Here is a 9,448-nt window from a genome sequence, read left to right on the forward strand (position 1 = left end):
GGATTATTAGCAGCTGGAAGATGATCACGAACACCTCTCCCCATCTCCCAGTTCTCCCAGTGCTACCCCTGCCCCGGTCCACTGTTACCGGATTATTAGCAGCTGGAAGATGATCACGAACACCCCTCCCCATCTCCCAGTGCTCCCAGTGCTGACCCTGCCCCGGTCCACTGTTACCGGGATTATTAGCAGCTGGAAGATGATCACGAACACCCCTCCCCATCTCCCAGTGCTCCCAGTGCTAACCCTGCTTCTGCTCCAGTGACGGGCTTTTAACCGGCGCTATTGTGTTTCAGGGCCGTGCCACTGAACAATAATAGACACGGCCAGTTAGACATTTTTCCGAATCTTATGAAGTCATAATGTTCCTCTTTTAAAAAATCCACGCCCACGGAATTCGCAAAAAAGGTGTCGATTACTGTTTGAATTACCATACTTTTCTGACAAATATTATGATTAAATGGTGAATAACAACGTATCTAAAGTGTCCAAGAAAATTATAAAAACAAAACAAAACATAGCACTCTGAAATGTCCTGTGAAGGCCGTGCTTGCAGAGTCTGTGAATGAAATCCGTTCTGTGCAATCCTCGTTTGTTAACATTAGTATTATTATTATTATTAAGTCAAAATCAGGCTTGCATTGGTTTGAAATTGCCGTTATCTGAGTGAGTGGAGCTCGCTGTTATGAAGGACGGGACATCAAGCATGAAAACATATTCGAGTACACCCCAAAAACAAAATCAAGACTTTGTAAAAGGGCATAATAGGACCACTTTAAATCTTATATTTTCAGGCTGCTCCGCCACAGCTGCGCTCGTCAATGTCAAAATGATTGAGTTGGCCAATCAAATCAAAGGAGGCGGGACTTTACTGTCCACAAGCGAAAAACACAAATTCCAGTGCGACGCTTCAGTTATTAACCATGAAGGAGTGTAAGTAGCTAAACTGGTTTATAACACAAATGTTAAACAACCAACAGTAAAATCAAGTGATGCAAAACTGCTTGAATTCTTTGTCAAATTTCACCGCTTTGAACTGAAAATATTCATGACATTTATAACTGAATGTGAATAGGCAATAAGCATTTTCCATTTGGCATTTTCAACATATTAGGCATACGAATAAGATTGAATGGGTGCATATTTAAAAATATATATATATTTCCCTTTCGAAAGGGAACTCGCACTGCGTCGACGACAGTGTCTGAAACACTTATCTAATCACGGCAATCCTATTGGCCGGCGACAGCCTATGACGTCACTACTAGTGCGACCCGGAAGTATATAAGGGGCGCCTAGAGAACATGTCAACAGCTTTTTCGTCTTCAGGGACTGTCTTGTTTGTACGCTTCAACCTGAAAACTTCAACAAGGTAATCTTGTGAAAACGCTTCAGGAAGTGTGTGCATCCGTGTCTAAGATATTTGATACTGGATGACACACAACTTGTGCGTTTATTGTTTGCCCCTTAAATAAAATACTTCAAGTCATAAGGTTGAATGTTGTTGCCCACTTACTGAGGCCTCCATTCCTTTGGGTTTAGTAGACAATATAAAATCTGTCTTGTAAACAATACAAGATAATAGGCCTCGACCCCGATACATTCCTCAGGGTCATGCTGATAGTACTCCCCTTGTTAGTGTCATTATTTAGAGTACTTTGCTACCCATAGCTCGTATGATATCACCCTTCACCACCCAGGCTCCGGTAGAGACAGAGTAGTTACTCCCTCACATGTGGGATGGTTGAGTATGCTCCCTTAGAGCCGAAGCACTGCCCTGGCTGATGCCCTTGACATTCAAAGCTGTAGGCCTTACAGTAAGCCTCCCGATAGTCCGGTAGCGTAAGATTGTGCTCCTCTTGCTTTAAAGGGTCGATAGCACTTCTGCTGAGTACACTGCCTGTTGGCAATGTAAACCCCAGAGCTGGAGGCGCTCCCCTTATTAGGGTCCCTTTAGAGTGCCCAGCCGGCCCTGAAGCACTGTGTAGAGCCAGGATCGAGTAGAGTTACTCCCCTCGTTCACAAGGGTTAGAAAGCGCTATGCTGAGTTCTACTCTCCGGGATGCCCGTCTCTATGATCCGGTCTGTGAGCGATCACTGCCTGCAGTTCTCCCTATCGGATGCCTCCACAAGAGAGGAAAGTAATGTTAGAGACTCTGTTTAGGAAACTGACAGGTTGTTGGCAAGACTAGGTCAGTAAAATAGACCAGGTCAGTGGCATGAGGGGTTGACTTTATGTCCCCCTCAGAAAGTGACTGGACGGGACTTTTTTCGGACCCCATATTCCCTTAATAACTGATGTAATTAATACCTGCCTTTGTGTGTGTGTGTGTGTGTGTGTGTGTGTGTGTGTGTGAGAGTGTGTGTCTGTGTGTGTGCGCGTGCGTGTGCGTACAAGTGAGTGTGTGTGTGTGTGTGTGTGTGTGTGTGTGTGAGAGAGAGAGTGTGTGTGTGTGTGTGTGTGTGTGTGTGTGTGTGTGTGTGTGTGTGTGTGTGTGAGCTTTGGGGCAAATGGAAAGAGTGTGTAACCGTGGTAACTGTTCATTTCGATAAGGGAGGCTTAAACTGGACAGAATAAAGGTTTGTATAGCCGACCGCCAGCAGCAGCACTGCAGGATTTATTTGTGTGTGTGTGTGTGTGTGTGTGTGTGTGTGTGTGTGTGTGTGTGTGTGTGTGTGTGGCGTTTCTACCTGTAGAGTAAAACATGAAGTAATCCTATTTGTCAAGATCACAGGTATGAAATGAGTCGCCACCTGACCTGTGTGTGTGTGTCAGTCCTCCATGTCTCTGTGTGAAGTGTGAAGCGTGTGCCATCAGTGAGTAAATGTAAGTTTAACATCTCAGACATGATCTTTTCCATGTTAGTCAGTGTTTTTGACTGGAATTTTGGATAGTTCTTTATTTCTGCGACGTCGCGTCTGAGCAAGAACTGTGTGTCCGACAGCAGTGATGATCTCAGGTACATGTGCTTTCTGTAATCTTGAAAGGGTTTTGTTTGAGTTTGAGTATTATTGTGTGTGAATTTAATATATTAAAAGCTAGAATGAATCATAAATCAAAATGGCCAAATTGTGAACCAAAAAGCTGAATCCATGATAAAGAGTAACCAGCTAACAGAAATATGTTAATTAATAGTGCTGAACTGAATGTTCAAAAAGTCCAGTTCAGTAAAGGTCCCATATTGTCAAAACTGAAATGTCCTGGCTTTTCCTTGATAGCAGAGCTCTAGGGGCGATGAAAACTACAAAACAGTCGATCCACAGACAAACGCACACAGCCTGCATAAAGTAGTGCATGGCCGAGTGCGGGCGTGAGGTTGTGTGTGTGTGTGTGTGTGTGTGTGTGTGTGTGTGTGCATAGACAGTATATAAACTGGACACAGCGACCCCATAGGTTTCAACGGAGAAAAGTGAAGTCAATTAGAAGCACTCTCTTCCTGATGGCTGAGCGTACTGAAGCTCTCACTCCCTGATGGCGGAGCGTACTGAAGCTCTCACTCCCTGATGGCGGAGCGTACTGAAGCTCTCACTTCCTGATGGTCGAGCGTACTGAAGCTCTCACTCCCTGATGGCGGAGCGTACTGAAGCTCTCACTCCCTGATGGCTGAGCGTACTGAAGCTCTCTCTTCCTGATGGTCGAGCGTACTGAAGCTCTTCTTCCTGATGGCTGAGCGTACTGAAGCTCTTCTTCCTGATGGCTGAGCGTACTGAAGCTCTCACTTCCTGATGGTCGAGCGTACTGAAGCTCTTCTTCCTGATGGCTGAGCGTACTGAAGCTCTCACTCCCTGATGGCTGAGCGTACTGAAGCTCTCTCTTCCTGATGGTCGAGCGTACTGAAGCTCTTCTCCCTGATGGCTGAGCGTACTGAAGCTCTTCTTCCTGATGGCTGGGCGAACTGAAGCTCTCTCTTCCTGATGGCTGGGCGTACTGAAGCTCTCACTTCCTGATGGCTGAGCGTACTGGAGCTCTCACTTCCTGATGGCTGAGCGTACTGAAGCTCTTCTTCCTGATGGCTGAGCGTACTGAAGCTCTTCTTCCTGATGGCTGAGCGTACTGAAGCTCTTCTTCCTGATGGTTGAGCGTACTGAAGCTCTTCTTCCTGATGGCTGAGCGTACTGAAGCTCTTCTTCCTGATGGTCGAGCGTACTGAAGCTCTCACTTCCTGATGACTGAGCGTACTGAAGCTCTCTCTTCCTGATGGCTGAGCGTACTGAAGCTCTTCTTCCTGATGGTCGAGCGTACTGAAGCTCTCACTTCCTGATGGCTGAGCGTACTGAAGCTCTCTCTTCCTGATGGCTGAGCGTACTGAAGCTCTCACTTCCTGATGGCTGAGCGTACTGAAGCTCTCACTTCCTGATGGTCGAGCGTACTGAAGCTCTCACTTCCTGATGGTCATGCGTACTGAAGCTCTTCTTCCTGATGGTCGAGCGTACTGAAGCTCTTCTTCCTGATGGTCGAGCGTACTGAAGCTCTCACTTCCTGATGGTCGTGCGTACTGAAGCTCTTCTTCCTGATGGTCGAGCGCACTGAAGCTCTTCTTCCTGATGGCTGAGCGTACTGAAGCTCTTCTTCCTGATGGCTGAGCGTACTGAAGCTCTCACTTCCTGATGGCTGAGCGTACTGAAGCTCTTCTTCCTGATGGCTGAGCGTACTGAAGCTCTCTCTTCCTGATGGTCGAGCGTACTGAAGCTCTCACTTCCTGAAGGTCGAGCGTACTGAAGCTCTCTCTTCCTGATGGTCGAGTGTACTGAAGCTCTCTCTTCCTGATGGTCGAGCGTACTGAAGCTCTCACTTCCTGAAGGTCGAGCGTACTGAAGCTCTCACTTCCTGATGGTCGAGAGTACTGAAGCTCTCTCTTCCTGATGGTCGAGCGTACTGAAGCTCTCACTTCCTGATGGTCGAGCGTACTGAAGCTCTCTCTTCCTGATGTAAGCTCTCACTTCCTGATGGTCGAGCGTACTGAAGCTCCCACTTCCTGATGGTCGAGCGTACTGAAGCTCTCACTTCCTGATGGTCGAGCGTACTGAAGCTCTCACTTCCTGATGGTCGAGCGTACTGAAGCTCTCACTTCCTGATGGTCGAGCGTACTGAAGCTCTCACTTCCTGATGGTCGAGCGTACTGAAGCTCTCACTTCCTGATGGTCGAGCGTACTGAAGCTCTTCTTCCTGATGGCTGAGCGTACTGAAGCTCTCACTTCCTGATGGTCGAGCGTACTGAAGCTCTCTCTTCCTGAAGGTCGAGCGTACTGAAGCTCTCACTTCCTGATGGTCGAGCGTACTGAAGCTCTCACTTCCTGATGGTCGAGCGTACTGAAGCTCTCTCTTCCTGATGGTCGAGCGTACTGAAGCTCTCACTTCCTGATGGTCGAGCGTACTGAAGCTCTCACTTCCTGATGGTCGAGCGTACTGAAGCTCTCTCTTCCTGATGGTCGAGCGTACTGAAGCTCTCACTTCCTGATGGTCGAGCGTACTGAAGCTCTCACTTCCTGATGGCTGAGCGTACTGAAGCTCTTCTTCCTGATGGTCGAGCGCACTGAAGCTCTTCTTCCTGATGGCTGAGCGTACTGAAGCTCTTCTTCCTGATGGCTGAGCGTACTGAAGCTCTCACTTCCTGATGGTCGAGCGTACTGAAGCTCTCTCTTCCTGATGGTCGAGCGTACTGAAGCTCTCACTTCCTGAAGGTCGAGCGTACTGAAGCTCTCTCTTCCTGATGGTCGAGCGTACTGAAGCTCTCTCTTCCTGATGGTCGAGCGTACTGAAGCTCTCACTTCCTGAAGGTCGAGCGTACTGAAGCTCTCACTTCCTGATGGTCGAGAGTACTGAAGCTCTTCTCCCTGATGGTCGAGCGTACTGAAGCTCTTCTTCCTGATGGCTGAGCGTACTGAAGCTCTCACTTCCTGATGGTCGAGCGTACTGAAGCTCTCACTTCCTGATGGTCGAGCGTACTGAAGCTCTCTCTTCCTGATGGTCGAGCGTACTGAAGCTCTCACTTCCTGATGGTCGAGCGTACTGAAGCTCTCACTTCCTGATGGTCGAGCGTACTGAAGCTCTCTCTTCCTGATGGTCGAGCGTACTGAAGCTCTCACTTCCTGATGGTCGAGCGTACTGAAGCTCTCACTTCCTGATGGCTGAGCGTACTGAAGCTCTCTCTTCCTGATGGTCGAGCGTACTGAAGCTCTTCTTCCTGATGGACGAGCGTACTGAAGCTCTCACTTCCTGATGGCTGAGCGTACTGAAGCTCTCTCTTCCTGATGGCTGAGCGTACTGAAGCTCTCACTTCCTGATGGCTGAGCGTACTGAAGCTCTCACTTCCTGATGGTCGAGCGTACTGAAGCTCTCACTTCCTGATGGTCGTGCGTACTGAAGCTCTTCTTCCTGATGGTCGAGCGTACTGAAGCTCTTCTTCCTGATGGTCGAGCGTACTGAAGCTCTCACTTCCTGATGGTCGTGCGTACTGAAGCTCTTCTTCCTGATGGTCGAGCGCACTGAAGCTCTTCTTCCTGATGGCTGAGCGTACTGAAGCTCTTCTTCCTGATGGCTGAGCGTACTGAAGCTCTCACTTCCTGATGGTCGAGCGTACTGAAGCTCTCTCTTCCTGATGGTCGAGCGTACTGAAGCTCTCACTTCCTGAAGGTCGAGCGTACTGAAGCTCTCTCTTCCTGATGGTCGAGCGTACTGAAGCTCTCTCTTCCTGATGGTCGAGCGTACTGAAGCTCTCACTTCCTGAAGGTCGAGCGTACTGAAGCTCTCACTTCCTGATGGCTGAGCGTACTGAAGCTCTCTCTTCCTGATGGCTGAGCGTACTGAAGCTCTCACTTCCTGATGGCTGAGCGTACTGAAGCTCTCTCTTCCTGATGGCTGAGCGTACTGAAGCTCTCACTTCCTGATGGCTGAGCGTACTGAAGCTCTCACTTCCTGATGGTCGAGCGTACTGAAGCTCTCACTTCCTGATGGTCGTGCGTACTGAAGCTCTTCTTCCTGATGGTCGAGCGTACTGAAGCTCTTCTTCCTGATGGTCGAGCGTACTGAAGCTCTCACTTCCTGATGGTCGTGCGTACTGAAGCTCTTCTTCCTGATGGTCGAGCGCACTGAAGCTCTTCTTCCTGATGGCTGAGCGTACTGAAGCTCTTCTTCCTGATGGCTGAGCGTACTGAAGCTCTCACTTCCTGATGGTCGAGCGTACTGAAGCTCTCTCTTCCTGATGGTCGAGCGTACTGAAGCTCTCACTTCCTGAAGGTCGAGCGTACTGAAGCTCTCTCTTCCTGATGGTCGAGCGTACTGAAGCTCTCTCTTCCTGATGGTCGAGCGTACTGAAGCTCTCACTTCCTGAAGGTCGAGCGTACTGAAGCTCTCACTTCCTGATGGTCGAGAGTACTGAAGCTCTCTCTTCCTGATGGTTGAGCGTACTGAAGCTCTCACTTCCTGATGGTCGAGCGTACTGAAGCTCTCTCTTCCTGATGGTCGAGCGTACTGAAGCTCTCACTTCCTGATGGTCGAGCGTACTGAAGCTCCCACTTCCTGATGGTCGAGCGTACTGAAGCTCTCACTTCCTGATGGTCGAGCGTACTGAAGCTCTCACTTCCTGATGGTCGAGCGTACTGAAGCTCTCACTTCCTGATGGTCGAGCGTACTGAAGCTCTCACTCCCTGATGGCTGAGCGTACTGAAGCTCTCACTTCCTGATGGTCGAGCGTACTGAAGCTCTCACTTCCTGATGGTCGAGCGTACTGAAGCTCTTCTTCCTGATGGCTGAGCGTACTGAAGCTCTCACTTCCTGATGGTCGAGCGTACTGAAGCTCTCTCTTCCTGATGGTCGAGCGTACTGAAGCTCTCACTTCCTGATGGTCGAGCGTACTGAAGCTCTTCTTCCTGATGGCTGAGCGTACTGAAGCTCTCACTTCCTGATGGTCGAGCGTACTGAAGCTCTCACTTCCTGATGGTCGAGCGTACTGAAGCTCTCTCTTCCTGATGGTCGAGCGTACTGAAGCTCTCACTTCCTGATGGTCGAGCGTACTGAAGCTCTCACTTCCTGATGGTCGAGCGTACAGAAGCTCTCTCTTCCTGATGGTCGAGCGTACTGAAGCTCTCACTTCCTGATGGTCGAGCGTACTGAAGCTCTCACTTCCTGATGGCTGAGCGTACTGAAGCTCTCACTTCCTGATGGTCGAGCGTACTGAAGTTCTCACTTCCTGATGGTCGAGCGTACTGAAGCTCTCACTTCCTGATGGTCGAGCGTACTGAAGCTCTCTCTTCCTGATGGTCGAGCGTACTGAAGCTCTCTCTTCCTGATGGTCGAGCGTACTGAAGCTCTCACTTCCTGATGGTCGAGCGTACTGAAGCTCTTCTTCCTGATGGTCGAGCGTACTGAAGCTCTCACTTCCTGATGGTCGAGCGTACTGAAGCTCTTCTTCCTGATGGCCGAGCGTACTGAAGCTCTCACTTCCTGATGGTCGAGCGTACTGAAGCTCTCACTTCCTGATGGCTGAGCGTACTGAAGCTCTCACTTCCTGATGGCTGAGCGTACTGAAGCTCTCACTTCCTGATGGCTGAGCGTACTGAAGCTCTTCTTCCTGATGGCTGAGCGTACTGAAGCTCTCACTTCCTGATGGTCGAGCGTACTGAAGCTCTTCTTCCTGATGGCTGAGCGTACTGAAGCTCTCACTTCCTGATGGCTGAGCGTACTGAAGCTCTCACTTCCTGATGGCTGAGCGTACTGCGCAGACTCACACTGAGCTTGATGACGTAGATTTGACGTGAGCAACCCGTCTGTCTTCTAGTAGCTGTGCCGAGAGAAATCTGAATCATTCCCTTCCGAAACTTGCAGAGACGGAGAGTGTGAGTAGGAGGTGTCCATGAGCTGGAGCAGGACTTTTGCTAAGTATTCTGATAAATTATTTTGTCATTTTGCCTCCACGTCCCCCCAATTGCCCGCGAGCTTCTCCTCCTGTCCTTACGGTAATCTCTCTACTGTGCGACAGAGAGTCGCGTGGTTAAGACGCAATCGTTAGCCTATTTTTACAAAAACTGCTTCTACAGGGCCATAACGTAAGATACTAGGTAATGGAGCCTTTTATACATGTTCGTGTTTCTTTAGAAATTAATAATGGACAAATGGAGTCTTTAAACGTCTCAGATGTAAAGTTATTCGCTGTCAAAGTGACGCCAAAATGAATGGGAGTCAATGGGATGCTAACAGCAGGTGGGGGTCCGCTAGCCAATGGCGGCGCCCGGGGAAACTTCAGTGTTTTCCGAAACACTGCCCCCCTGTGTGTGTGTGTGTGTGTGTGTGTGTGTGTGTGTGTGTGTGTCTGTGTGTGTGTGTGTGTGTGCGGGTTGTGGGAGAATGAAATGATTCGCGGCACTCCCGCAAAATAGAAATCTCTCAAAATAAAACATCTAAAAACAAATAAATTGTTATTACGTTGCACAAAAGCAACAAGAAAAACTA

This window comes from Leuciscus leuciscus, assembly GCF_965113295.1.
Source record: "Leuciscus leuciscus genome assembly, chromosome: 9".
NCBI classification, from domain to species: Eukaryota; Metazoa; Chordata; class Actinopteri; order Cypriniformes; family Leuciscidae; genus Leuciscus; species Leuciscus leuciscus.